The sequence below is a fragment of the Chiloscyllium plagiosum genome, unplaced genomic scaffold (assembly GCF_037043375.1).
Source record: "Chiloscyllium plagiosum isolate Xiang-an unplaced genomic scaffold, Cpla_swu_hap1 HiC_scaffold_17, whole genome shotgun sequence".
Taxonomy (NCBI): Eukaryota; Metazoa; Chordata; class Chondrichthyes; order Orectolobiformes; family Hemiscylliidae; genus Chiloscyllium; species Chiloscyllium plagiosum.
Window position 1 is genome coordinate 81,344,736 of NW_028270155.1, and position 15,537 is coordinate 81,360,272.

Consider the following 15,537-nt stretch of genomic DNA (forward strand, 5'->3'; position numbering starts at 1 on the left):
CCACCCTGACTTGGAAATATCTTGCCACTCCTTCACTGTCGCTGTGTCAAAATCCTGGATTTCTCTCACTAATGGCATTCTGAGTCAATATACGGACTGCAGTGGTTCAAGGACGCAGCTCACCAGGGACAGGCAATAGTTATCTGGCCAACCAATGTTTATGTGCCATGAGTACAAAAAATGTACCCTCTATTCACTGACCTACATTACTCTATCACCCTCTACACATTGAACTAGATTCTTTTATCAACCTGTATTCACAAATCTACATTACTGCAACACCCATGAATCACTGACATGCACTACTCACTGACCTACATTTCTGTATCACCCACTAGTCACTGACTTTTATTTCTCTATCACCCTCTATCACCCCCTACCCAGTGAATCAACTTTGCTGTCATTTTCTACTCACTGACATACTTTCTCTTCATCTACCCATTGAATCTACATTACTGTATCACTGTCTACTCACTGACCAACATTCCTCTATCACCTGTTCACAGATGTAAATCAGTCTGTAATCCTGTACTCACTGAATGACATTCCTCTATTACCATCTACTCACTGACCTACATTAGTCTATCTCTAAACACCCTCTCCAGTCACTGACGTACATTCCTCTATCTGTGATTATATATCCTCTGTCATGTTCTATTCACTGAATAACATTCCCATATCACCCTCTACTCACTGAATTACGTTAGTCTATCACTTAACTCATGGACTCACTTTCCCCAGACACTCTGTACTCACTGACTGACATTCCCATATCACCTCTAGTTACTGAGCTACAATCCTCTTAACACCATCCACTCACTGACCTATATTCACCAAGTGCTCTCAACTCACTGACCTACATTTCTCTATTTACCTTTACTCACTGAATCAACATTACTGTGTCACTCTCTACTCATTGACCCACATTCCTCTTTCGCTGTCTACTCATTGAATCTACGTTACTGTATCACTGTCTACTCACTCACCTACATTCTTCTATCATCTACTCACTGATGCACATCAGTTTATCACTCTGTAATCGTTGATCGACATTCCATTATCACCTTCTATACATTATCCCTAAACATCTTCAACTTAATGACCTACATTTTCCTTTATCACCCTCTACTCACTGACCTACATTCCCCTAACCCTCTTTATTCATTGACTGATATTCTTGTTACCCTCTTCTCGTGGACAGATTACCTTATTACCCTCTGGTCACTAACCTGTATTCATCAGTCACCCTTTACTCACTGAACATAATTATCGTAACACCATCTAGTCATTGACCTACATTAATGTATCAGTCTCTAATCTCTGACTTACATTACCCCTCACCTAGGTAACTGTAACAACATCTACTCACTGACCTGCATTCTCCTATCTCTTATCTGCTCACTGACTGACATTCTTTTGTCATCTTTAACTCACTGAGGTTTATCCCCCTACTCTCTCACCAATTTTTATATGTGCATCATAGAAAGCATTCTACCTGGATGCATCACAACGTGGTTTGGCAACTGCCCTTCCCACGACTGCAAGAAACTATAGAGAGTCGTGAACATAGCCCCAGTCCATCATGCAAACCGGCTGTTCCATCCATTCATTCTATCTATCGCTTCCAACTGCCTCGGGAAAGGAACGAATGTAAAGTCCCCCCCACCCCAATTACACTCTCTTCCACCCTCTTCCAAGATACAAAAGTTTGTATACATGTACAACCAGATTCAAGAACAGCTTCTTCCCTGCTGTTATTTGACTTTTGAATGAGCCTTAAATTTAATATTGATCCCACTCTCGGTATACCTTTTCTGCAAACGTAACATTGTATTCCTCGCCCTTTTCTACTATCCTGTGCACTTTGGTACAACCTGCACTGCACATAAAACACTTTTCTCTGTACCTAGGTACATGTGATAATAATAAATAAATCAAATCACCTTTTACTCACTGATCAGCACTTCTTATTCACAGTCTACTCATTGATCTACATTCTCTAACCTTCTACTCACTGACCTCATCACTCAATAACCTCTACTCACTGAACTATATTATTCGATCACCTTCTACTCACTATATTACAGTATCACTTTCTACTCATTGACCTACATTCCCCTTACACCCTCTACTCACTGACTTACATTACTTTATTACCCATTACTCACTGACCCACATTCTACTATCGGCTATTCTGTGACCTATATACTCTCTTCACTGTATACTCACTGACCTACATTCCTCTATCACATTGTATTAAATGATCTACATTATTCTGTAACCCTGTACTGTGTTAGTCTATAATCTCTATGCAGTGAACTACATTTCACTATCAAACTCCACTACTAATCTACATTCCTGTATCACCCTCTATTCGTTGACCTACATTCCCCTATCACCCTCTACTCACTAACCAACATTCCTCTGTCACCTTCTCCTCACTACATTTAACCCTCTAATCAGAAGGAGACTGGGCCAAAAGGAAACAATCTGAACTAGTAGGAGGCAGATTGGTCAAATAGGAGACAGACTGACGAATCAGGAAATAGAATGAACCAAGATGTAGAGTGAACTAATGAGAGTCAAACTGAACCAACAGAAAATAGATGGAACCAAAAGGAAGCAAACAAAAGCAACAGTAAGTAAACTAGGACCAGCAGGAATTGGACTAAACTCACAGCAAGCCCGGCTCTTACAGACTCCCCAAGTGCACAAACCAGACCTTCCCCTCAGACACTGGTGACGCAGGCACACCAACAAAGTGCTACACCACAGACTGAACCATCTTGTCGCGGGTTCAACACACTCCATCCACTCAAAACAGGGATTCCTCAACAGAGATACAAAAATCAATAAGGATGAAATGATGGTCTCATTCAACATTACAGTGCTGTTCACCTCTACTAACATTACACTGGTGAAGGAAATACTAGCCGCACTTCTATACAAATCCACAACCCAGACTGCCAATGAAACTATCAGCAAAGATACTGCATGGTCAGCATATTGTCTGTAATGACCAGGTGTATGAACAAATCAATGGGATACCCATGGGCTCACCAATCTGGGTTTATTGCTGAATCAGTAATACAAAGACTAGAAAGCACAGACTTCCCCCAGGTCCAGCCCAAACTATGGATCAGATATGTGGATGATACCTTTGTTATCATCAAACGGTTCAAGTTGGAAAACACACACCACCTTATTAATTGCATATTTGCAGGGATCAAGTTTGCCAGAGAAGAAGAGAACTACAACCAGCTTCTGTTCTGTGACATACTGGTGGAATGAACGAACAGTGAATTCCTTACCAGGGTGTATAGAAAGGCTACATACGCAGACCAGATTCTTAATTACAACAGTAACTACCGTAACGTCCACAAACCGAGCTGTGTCATGACTCTGTTTAATGGGCTATAACACACTGCAACACCCCAGAGCTTCGCAAAAAAGAGGAATACCTTTTAAAAAGTCCCTGTGAATAATGGGTAGCTTAACAGTTTCATCCACCGATGCCAAGCATACAAGAAGACTCTGCGCCCCAACACACTGACCACCCAATGCTATGTTAGAAACATCTCAGAACTGACTACAAGACTCTTACATCCTCTGGGAATAATGACAGTACACAAACCAACAGTCACACCTCACCAGCTACCATCCATGACAAAAGACTCCATACCCACTACATACAGCAACTGCAAGAAATATTATATAAGACAAACAGGCAGGAAATTCACCACCAGAATACATGAGCAATGCTTGCAACAAAATGACAGAATCAGGTCTTCCTTATGTCAATACACACTGATAATGAAGGACACCAATTCAACTGGGACAGGCAAAACACAGACAAGCTCAGGAGTTCCTGGAGGCCTGGTATTCATTCCCTGGTGCCATAAACAAATATGTTGAAACAGACCCCATCTACAGACCACTACAGTACAAATCTGGAAATAGGACCGCCCACCATAAGAGACAGAACCATGGATATTCAGAATAGTGCTTCATATAAAGGCTACACAGCACTGAAGATGTCACCCAAAAGGGGAACAAAACGTTTTCAAAAAATCAACCAGCTCAGCAAACCAGCCAACGATTCCAACCACCAACTCGAGCTACAGATCTTCACAATAATGTCAAATGCTGTATTTGTTCCAGCTTCCACCTCTTCCTTTAGCAGCTCATTCCATACACACACTTTCTCCATGAAAAAGTTGCTCCTTAGGTCACTTTTAAATGTTTCCCCTCTCACCTTAAACCTATGGCCTCTAGTTTTGGACTCTCCTACTTTGGGAAAAAAACACTGACTATTCACCCTATCCATGCCCCTCATGGTTTTATAAACCTCTATAAGGTCACCCCTCAGCTTCTGACTCTCCAGGGAAAATAGTTCCAGCCTATTTAGCCTCTCCCTATAGCTCAAACGTTCCAAACAGGGTGGCATGGTGGCTCAATGGTTAGCACTGCTGCCTCACATCACCAAGGACCTGGGATCAATTCCCTCAATGGGTGGAGTTTGCACATTCTCCCTATGTCTGTATGGGTTCCCTTTGCTTGCTCTAGATTCCTCCCACTGTCCAACGATGTGCAGGTCAGGTAAATTGGCCATGCTAAATTGCCCATAGTGTTAGGTGTGTTGGTGAGGGGTAAATAAAGGGTAGGGGTCTGGGTGGGTTAGTCTTCAGACAGTGGGTGTTGACTTGTTGGGCTGAAGGGCCTGGTTCCACTCTGTAGGGAATCTAATCTAAATCTTAAAAAAGATCCCAGCAATATTCTTTTCTGGACCCTTTCAAGTTTAACAAATCTTTTGTATACTTTGGAGCCCAGATTTGAATGCAATATTCCATAAGTGGCCGAACCAATGTCCTGTACAGCTGCAACAGGACCTCCCAACTCCTGTACTCAATCCACTGACCAATGAAGGGAAGTAAACTAAAACACCTTTTTCACTATCCTGCCTACCTGTGATTCCACTTTCAAGAAATCAGCATCTGCAGTCCTTCCTTTCTCTTAGTTCCTGAACAAACAGTGGGCAGAGGTGGCTAACGGTAACAACAGGAGACAGAATGAACCAATATAAAGACAGAGTGAACCAACAAGAGACAAAGTTAAAAATTGCGCAACACCAAGTTATAGTCCAACAGGTTTATTTGGAAGCACTAGTTTTTGAAGCACTTTAACTTTGTCCACTCCACTCCAACACTGGCATCTCCAAATCGACAGGAGGCAGAGTGAGCCAACAGACTGATCCTTCTGAAGAAGGCTCACTGGACCCGAAATTTTAACTCTGCTTTCTCTCCACAAATGCTGCCAGATTTGTTGAGGTTTTCCAGAAATTCCACAGTTCTTTGTTTTTTTTTTGTTTTTTTTGTTTCTGATTTCCAGCCTCTGCAGTTCTTGGGGTTTTTTTGATCAAACAGGTGGCTGACTAAACGAACAGAAGGCGACTGAGTCAACAAGAAATCAACTCAAGCAACAAGGAGGCAGAATGAACTGACAGGAATCAGACTGAAGGAATTGAGCATCGAATTAAATAAAGAACTGTAAATGCTGAAGATCAGTAACTAAAACAGAATTTGATAGAGAAACATAATTCGTCTTGGCCCATCTGTAAAAGGCAAACAGAGGTAATGTTTTGAATGGGTTGCCCTTATCAGAATCAACTGGAAGCAAACTAAACCAATAGGAATTAGACTGATCCAACAGGAGGCAGAGTGTAGTAAAAGGAGGGCAGAATGAATAAACAGGATGCAGAATGGACCAACAGGTGGCAGATTCATCCAACAGATACCTGTCTGAACCAACAGGAGGCACAGTGACTCAATAGGAAGCAGATTAAACCAGTAAGATTATATTGGTCCAATAGAAAGCAGACTGAAGGAATAAGATTTGGATAAACCCAAACGAGGCAGACTGAGACAACAAGAGGCAGATTGAAGCAAAATGTGGCAGGTTGAAGCAACAGGAGGCAAGGTTAAAGAACAGGAGGCAAGGTTAAAGAACAGGAGGCAGGGTTAAAGAACAGGAGGCAGGGTTAAAGAACAGGAGGCAGGATTAAGGAACAGGAGGCAGGGTTAAAGAACAGGAGGCAGGATTAAGGAACAGGAGGCAGGGTTAAAGAACAGGAGGCAAGGTTAAAGAACAGGAGGCAGGGTTAAAGAACAGGAGGCAAGGTTAAAGAACAGGAGGCAGGGTTAAAGAACAGGAGGCAGGATTAAGGAACAGGAGGCAGACCAAATCAGCAGATGGAAAGAAGCAGCAGTGCTGAAGAAATGTCATCAATCTGACTTGTTAACTGTTGTTCTGTCTGCATAAATGCTGCCTGACCTATCAAATCTCATCAACATTTTATGTCTTTAGATTTTAACATCTGTAGCATTTTGTTTTTTTTGTTGGAGAAACAATAGGTTTCAGATAGACCTGCAATGATCAAAGTAGCCACAGAATAATTCTGAAGAAGGGGCACTGGACTCGAAACATTAACTCTTATTTTTTTGTCCACAGATACAGCCAGGCTCCAACAGTTTTTGTTTTTGTTTTAGATTTCCAACACTCTTTATTTTATAAAAGTAGGACAATAATCAGATTGAAATAAAGAACACCAGACATTGGCTAAGAGGGCTGAGACAGAATCAAGAGGTATCATTTAGAGTTGACATGAGCCAGGCAGAACTTAAAGGAGCAAAGGAAGGAAGCCACACAATGATGAGGCTTGTGTTGAGTATAGGAAGACTGGTTTCAATGCAGTATAATGAATAATGACCACTATCTGAATATAAAATGCTACAGATTAAAGAGCTAGGTTGTAGTTGAGTTTTATTGGTCCTGTACAATAATATGATTTAATAATACAATCAGATTGGCAGCACCTTTTATTCCAGTTCTAATACTTTCCATTCTGACCAATCAGTAAATATAAATTCTAATGAGCAAACTAATACTCATCTTTGTAAGACATACCAATCTCACAATTAATTATGATTGAGACATGTTTATCAGTGTTAATAGTTGGCAAACATTCATTTAAAAAATCTGTCCACACAGAAAGACAGAAAGGAATTTAGAGTCAAATACATTGATTACTCAAACAGAATCATAGAAACTTACAGAAAAGTCTGAATCTGTTATTATTTCTATCTGTTATTTTCTCATCCTTTAATATTTGCCCAATCCCTTTTAACATTATTTCAAGAGCCTCTTTTACCCCTTTTCCATCTAACATTCCAAATCCACATAATCTCCACTCAAGATCTGATCACCTTACCAGAGAAAATAATTCTCCATCTTCAAAACTCCTCAGAGTCTTGAAAATACATCTGAGGTAACCTCAAAATCATCTCTGTTCATCACAGGAGTCTGAACTAATACAATCTTTCTTCATAACTGAACTCAGTCAACCCTGGTAGTATCATGATAAACTTCCTCTGCACCTTTTTGAGTATCTTTATCTCACTGATCAACTTTCTGGTGCAAGAAATTCATTCTTGGTCTCCAGGGGATGCCCACAGTATAACACCCACACTACTGCAAGCAGGCATCAACAATGACTGACAGTATGATTATTGATAACGTGTGCTTTGTAGTCTTGTGCTTTTACTCTGCAGGAGCCTAAAGTGGGGTGTGTCTCACATTGATCAGGCTGCAGCGCATATTTCACTATTATCTCGATTCTGCCTCAATTAGGAGTTCCATTCATTAGTACAGTCACAATGCATAAGGTACTTTTAGATTTTCAAATACTCATGTATGAGTTAAGGCAAAACATTAACTGGAAAACACATCATAAAGCATAACCTGACAATGGATGAAGCTGTCGAAAAGTGTGGCTCTGGAAAAGCACAGCAGGTCAGGCAGCATCCGAGGAGCAGGAGAATCGACGTTTTCGTCATAAGTATTTCAACAGGAATGGGGGGATGGGAGGACTAAAATAAATAGAGGGGTGGGGATGAGGCTGTGGGTGAGGTAGCTGGGAAGGTGATTGGTAGATACAGGTGGGATGTGAAGGTGGTAGGTCAGAGGGGAGGGTGGAGTGGATAGGTGGGAAGGAAGATGGACAGATAGGACAGTTCAAGAGGGCAGTGTCAAGTTGGAGGGTTGGATTTGGGATAAGGTGGGTGGAGGAGAGATGAAAACCTGGTGATGTCGACGTTGATGTGTGGTTGGAAGGTCCCAATGCAGAGGATGAGGTGTTCTTCCTTCAGACTTTGGGTGGCTTGGATTTGGCAGTGGAGGAGGCCTAGGACTTGTAGTCCTTGGCGGAGTGGGAAGGGGAGTTGAAGTAGTCGGCCAGAGGGTGCTGTATTTGTTTGGTGCGTGTGTCCCAGAGATGTTCACTGAAATGTTCCACAAATTGGTGTCCTGTCTCCCCAATGTAGAGGAGACCACATCAAGAGCAATGGACACTGCAGATGAGGTGTTTGGGTGTGCAGGAAAATCTCTGCTGGATGTTGAAGGATCCTCTGGGATCTTGGATGGAGGTGTGGGCGCAGGTTTGACAGCTCGTGCGGCTGCAAGGGAAGGTGTCGGGAGTGGAGGGTGGGTTGGTGGGCTGAAGCTGCTAACAGCAGGATACTGAGGGACTGGCAGGTCTCTGTACACATTTCCAAATGTCTGAAAGGAATTAAACATAATTCAAAGCAGCATGAAACAGTTGGGTGCAGAAAAGCCATGAACTGTCATTTAGGGTAATAATGACATGAAATGTACTTTTCTTCTTTGCTCATTGCTTTTGGCTTGGTTTAATTTTATATTAAAGCAATGAATTCTGTTCACCAAATCTTCACAACTGTGCCAGTCAGCATTATGCAAGCTCAAAGCGAGGTCTGATTAGACTGACTTTAAAATCACTTGTTCCAGTGATATTTTGCTTTAGCAGAGAGTGTGAGGCCTTTGGGAATGGAACGTGAAGTGGAATCAGGAGAATGGCCAGCTCCAGCTGTTATTTCATGAGCGGCAGAACAAGGAGAAAGGGATAAATGAGCACATTCTTCAATTCCTCTCTGAATTTGCTCTGGGTCACGACATAAATACAGGTGTTGCTGCAGGAGCTGAGGAGCTGCAGCATCGGCCCGATGTACCCAATAACAAATGGAAGGCGGTTTTTGAGAAGCCGATCAATGATGTGGTTTAATGTAATTCGCTCGTGAATGGTGTACACAGCTTGTGTCATCCACAGTAATATGAAGCTGGCAGAGATACTGAAGAGAAGGAGGATAGACTTCCTGCGGTTCTCCATTTCTGGATCTTTCTGGTTCTCCTTATCACCCTGACCCCGCAATCTTCTGCGAGCTTTACTCGCCAGCAAAATATCCCGGACAGTCAGAGCATTGAGGAACGCAATCAGAACGAATGGGAGTAGTGGGGTAGTGATGCGATGTAAGAGGTCAAAGGCCTTCCATAGGGGTGAGGTGTAGTAGCTGAATTTAACCATACAAAACAGAGGTATGATAAAGAGATAAACAGGATCATATCGATAATACCAAGGGATATTCTTCAGACAGCTCAGGACAGTCACTGTTCCGATAATCACCACTGCAGTTCTCCACATACAATATTTAGTTTTCAGCTTCTGACAACAAATGGCTACAAATCGGTCAAAAGTAAAGGCCACTGTGAACCAGACAGAAAGGTCTGTGGCTGCATGAGTGAGGCAGTCAATGAGACCACACAGGGTGATGTCATTTGAAAATAGTACCGAGGAATAAAGTGGAATGATCTGATTCATTATCACATCAGTGAGAATAACGGTTAGATCAGCTGATGCCATAGCCAAAAGGTAGCAGGTGATACATCGGGACAGACCACACTTTCCTCGCAATAGGATCAAAATCACCAGCAGGTTGACTGTGAGAAACCAGAATAATAGCAAGAAAAAATTATCAGAGTAGTAACAAAAATTAGATATTGCATTCAAAGGAATTAACATTTTTCTCTGCTGCATTCACATACAGAATTAACAAATCTCTAAATCTGTCAATGCTATGAAATCAGGTTTATCTGCATACATATGTGCTGCCAATGCCTGAATCCTTCACAACCAAAACCAATCAGAGATGTCGAGGGAATAATTCACCTTGGATCACGCAATTAACTTCACCAATGCGCAGTCAATTTGATTTATTTCACATAACATCAAAACTAATGACGCACTGGTCAAACAAGAGATATGGAATGAGTTTCAGATCAAGCTCGTTTATTCAATCACTGTTAGAATATAAGCGAAAAATTGGAATGTTAAAAATAAAGGACAAGGCTTTGTTATTGTTATTGTTATTTGCAGGTTATTGTTAACCAATTGTGACAGAAAGGGACAGAGTATACAAACTGAAGGATGTTATCAATTCTGGAGTGAGAAATTAGTTTATTTTGATGCATCAAAACGTAGAATCAGTTTGTGGATGAGAAAAGCAAAGGAATAGAGTAGAAATTGGTTTTGTCCTCCGAGCAGCTACACTGAGTATACATCAATGAACATTGATGACACAAACATTGGTGGAGTGGCAGAAAGCATAAGGGACTATCAGAGAAACAGGAGGATATAGATAGACTGGAGAGTTGAGCGGAAAAATGGCAGATGACTTTCAATCCAGACAAATGTGAGGTGATGCATTTAGGCAAGTCTAATTCTGAGGCGAATTATATAATAAATGGAATAGCCTTGGGAAAAGTTGATGGGCAGAGAGATCTGGGAGTGCTGGTCCATGGTACCTGAAGGTTGCTGCACAGGTAGATAGAGTAGTCAAGAAGGCATATAGTATAAGAGCTGGCAAGTCATGTTAAAATTGTATAAGACATTGGTTCGGCCCACATTTAGAATACTATGTACAGTTCTGGTCACCACATTACCAAAAAGATGTGGACGTTTTGGAGAGGTTTACGAGGATATTGCCTGGTATGGAAGGTGCTAGCTATGGAGAGGTTGAGTAGGTTAGGCTTATTTTCACTAGAAAAAAGGAAATTGAGGTTTATAAAATCCTGAAGGGTATAGACAGGGTGGATAGAGATAAGCTTTTTCCCAGGGTGAAGGATTCAATAACGAGAGGTCATGCTTTCAAGGTGAGAGGTGGAAAGTTTGGAATGCGTTTCCAGCAGGGGCAGTAGAGGCAGGCATGGTAGATTCATTTAAGATGCATCTGGACAGATGCAGAGTAGGTGGGGAGCAGAGGGATACAGATGCTTAGGAATTGACTGACAGGATTAGACAGTACATTTGGATTGGCTCAGGCTTGGAGGGCTGAAGGGCCTGTTCCTGGGCTGTAAATTTTCTTTGTTCCAACACTAGGGTCTTTTAAAAAAAGTTACAATAATCTGGGGAATTGAAATTTTCATATTGACTGGACATGTCAAATTCGAGAGTGTGTTGCTGGAAAAGCACAGCAGGTCAGGCAGCATCCGAGGAGCAGGAGAATCGACATTTTGGGCATAAGCCCTTCATCAGGAAAGTCAAATCGGGATAAATCAAATTGATAAAGTAGGCTAGAGGGTGAGTTAGGACATTTTCATCGAACAGTACTTTCTGGAATCAACCAGGGAACAGGTTAGATTAGATTTGCGAATGTGGAATGATGCAAGAATAATAATTGCCTTTGAAAAGGTGAAAGTGAGCTGCCATCTTGAACCACAGCAATCTTCATGGTGCACCGATATCCACAATTCCATTAAGATTGGAGTTCCAGGATTTGAGCCAGTGACACTGAGGAATAATGGCATGGATCCTAGCCATGTCTTATAATGCAATATAGTCTGAAGGAATGCCAGGGTCCTAGTGGATTAGTGATGGATATCATGGGATCACTACAATGTGGAAGTAGGCCATTCAGCCCATCAAGTCCACTTTGACTTTCTGAGGAGCATCCTACACAGACCCACACCCACACCCTATCCTATTCCTATTATCCTGCATTTACCATGGCTAACCAAATTCACCTATACATGCCTGGACATAAGTTAATGAGTGGATAATGAATGTATTTTTATTCATTCATGGGATGAGGGCATTGCTGGCCAGACAACATTTATTACCCAGCCCTAAGTGCCCAGAGGGCAGTTAAGAGTCAACCACATTGCTGTGGGTCTAGAGTCACATGCAGTCCAAACCAGTTAAGGATGGCAGAGGGATCTTGGTGTCCATGTACACAGATCTCTGAAAGTTGCCACCCAGGTAAATAGTGCGGTGAGGAAGGCATATGGCGTACTGGCTTTTATTGGTAGAGGAATTGAGTTCCGGAGTCCTGAGGTCATGATGCAGTTGTATAAGACTCTGGTGCGGCCGCATCTGGAATATTGTGTGCAGTTTTGGTCGCCATACTATAGGAAGGATGTGGAGGCACTGGAACGGGTGTAGAGGAGGTTTACCAGGATGTTGCCTGGTATGGAAGGAAGATCGTATGAGGAAAGACTGAGACACTTGGGGCTGTTTTCATTAGAGAAAAGAAGGTTTAGGGGTGACTTGATTGAGGTGTACAAGATGATTAGGGGGTTAGATAGGGTTGACAGTGTGAACCTTTTCCCGCGTATGGAGTCGGGTATTACAAGGGGGCATAGCTTTAAATTAAGGGGGGGTAGATATAGGACTGAAGTTAGGGGTAGGTTCTTCACTCAGCGAGTCGTAAGTTCATGGAATGCCCTGCCAGTAGCAGTGGTGGACTCTCCCTCTTTATGGGCATTTAAGCGGGCATTGGATAGTTATATGGAGGATAGTGGGTTAGTATAGGTTAGGTGGGCTTGGGTCGGCGCAACATCGAGGGCCAAAGGGCCTGTACTGCGCTGTATTCTTCTATGTTTCATTCCCTAAAGGGCATTCGTCAACCAGATGGGTTTTTCCGACAATTGATTCTTGGTCATCGTTAGACTCTCAATTCCTGATTTTATTAAATTCAAATTCCACCATCCGCCATACTAGGACTTGAACCTGAGTCCCCAGAACGTTACCTGTGTTGTTGGATTAACTGTCCAGTGATAAAACCACTAGGCCATTGCCTTGCCTATAGAACTTGTGGACTTGAATTCTGTTGGAACAGTTATATCTATAGTATTACATCAGGATGGTGTACTATTCAGAGGGGAACTGCTGTTGATGGTTTTGCCATTTATCTGCTTCCCTTGTCCTTTTAGATGATGGAGGTTGTGTGTTTGGAAGATGCTGTCTAAGGAACTTGGCTGAATTATTATAGTGTTTCTTGTAAATGGTACACACTGTGGCCATGCTATGACACTGGTGAAGCAAGTCATAGAGTTATAGAATCAGAAAGAAGTACAGCATGGAAACAGACACTTAAGTCTGACTCATCCATGCCAACCAGATAGCCTAAATAAATCGAGACCCATTTGCCAGCACTTGCCCCATATCTCTCTAAACTCTTCCTTTTCGTATACCCATCCTAATGTTGTAATTGAACCATGGTGCACCACCTCTTCTGTCATCACATCCCTCTGCGTGAAAAGTTTCCCCTTAGGTTCCTTATACATCTTTCCCCTCTCACCCTAAACCTATGCTCTCCAGTTCTGGACTCCCCCACCCCAGAGAAAATACTTTGTGTATTTATCCTATCCATGCCCCTCATGATTTTGTAAACCTCTATAAGGTCACCCCTCAGCCTCCGGCTCTCCGGGGAAAACAGCCCCAGCCTGTTCAGCCTCTCCCTATAGGTCAAATCCTCCAACCCTGGCAACATCCTTGTAAATCTTTTCTGAACCCTTTCAAGTTTTACAACATCCTTCCGATAGGAAAGAGACCAGAATTGTACACGATGTTCCAAAAGTGGCCTCACCAATCAGTCAATGCTGAAGACTGTGGAATGGACGTCAGGGAAGGGGCTGCTTTGTCTTGGATGGTATTTAGCTTCTGCAACTGTACCCATCCAGACAAGTAGGGAGTATTCCATCACACTTCTGACATAGCGTGGCACAGTCACTCAGTGGTTAGCTCTGCCGTCTCACAGTGCCAGGGTCCCTGGTTTTATTCCATCATTGTGCAAACACCACATAGATAGTCACCCATTCTTCCTATGTGGTGCATGGGTTTCCTCCAGGTGCTCTGGTTTCCTTCCACACTCCAAAGATGTGCAGTTTAGGTGGATTGGCCTTGAGAATTGCAAGGTTACAGGAATAGGGTGGGATGCTCTCCAAATGGCCTGCTTCCAAACTATAGGGATTCTATATATCTTTTACAGGCTTTGGGAAATCAGGAGCTGAGTTACTTGGTTCAGAATTCCTAACCTCTGGCCTGCTCTTGTAGGCACTGTATTAATTTGGTGAGTTCAGTTGAGTTTCTTGTCAATGGTAACCCCCATTCTGGATTAGTGGTGCTGGAAAAGCACAGCAGTTCAGGCAGCATCGAGGAGCAGTAAATTCGACGTTTTGGGCAAAAGCCCTTCACCTGTATTCCTGATGAAGGGAATACAGCACCACTAATCCAGAATCTGGTTTCCAGCATCTGCAGTCATTGTTTTTACTTAATAGTAACCCCCAGGATGTTAATAGTGGGGATTCAGTGATGTCAATGTCAAGAGCTGCTGATGTTCTCTTTTTGGGCATAATTCATTGACAATAAATGGTGCTGGATATTGTGCAATTATTGGCAAATATCCACATTTTTGTCACTCCACTTGGCAACGTATGCAATGATATCCTGGAGCTGAGGTGATTGACCTCCAATAATCACAACCATCTTCCTACATGTCAGCTTTGACTGGAAATCCCTTGATTTTCATTGACTCCAGTTTTTCTACAGTTCCTTGACATTACACTTTGTCAATGTATTTAACTTGCATTTTAAAAATGTAATAGAAAACTAATGGTCCTTGGCATAAACAAGTATCCACGCTCTGTTCAACCTATGGAAGTAAAAAGAAGCCCACAAAATTACAGGTGAGTTAGTCATAATGTTACAGAGCTCCCTGGATTGGAAAATTACTAATGTCACATTTAAGAAGAACAGGAGGGAAAGCAACTGTCTCGGAAAGTTAGTAGAAATGTCAGGGAGGCTGCCCCTATGTCTACAAGTATAATATGATCAACATGAGTCGACATGGATTTGCAGAGGTTTGATAATACCTGGGTAAACTTGTTGATTTTGTTGAGGAGATTGTTTGCGTGGAGGACAGCAGAGCTTCTATGAATTTTGTTTCTGTGATGGTGTTTGATATAGTCCTGTAACAATGATAATTAGTAAAATAAACTGATCTAAATAATCTTATGAAATGTATTGTTTATTGAGTGTGATGACATAGATTTTGGACAAAAGACCTGTTTCCCCCAATTGGTCATGGTTACCTAGTTACATGAATTACTTAACTAAAGAGACCGAGAGTTGGATATTCAAATTTTAAGGTGAAGTAAACCAAGCTAAAAATCACAACACCAGGTTATCGTCCAACAGGTGTATATGGAAGTACAAGCTTTCAGAGCGCTGCTACTTCCTTAGTATGTATATCTGAGAACTTCTTTCATTTCACATTCCCGAGATAACTTAAGGTTTTACAAAAAAGGTGACACCTCAGCTCAGACAATGTATTAAAGATGTGAGGTTAGAGT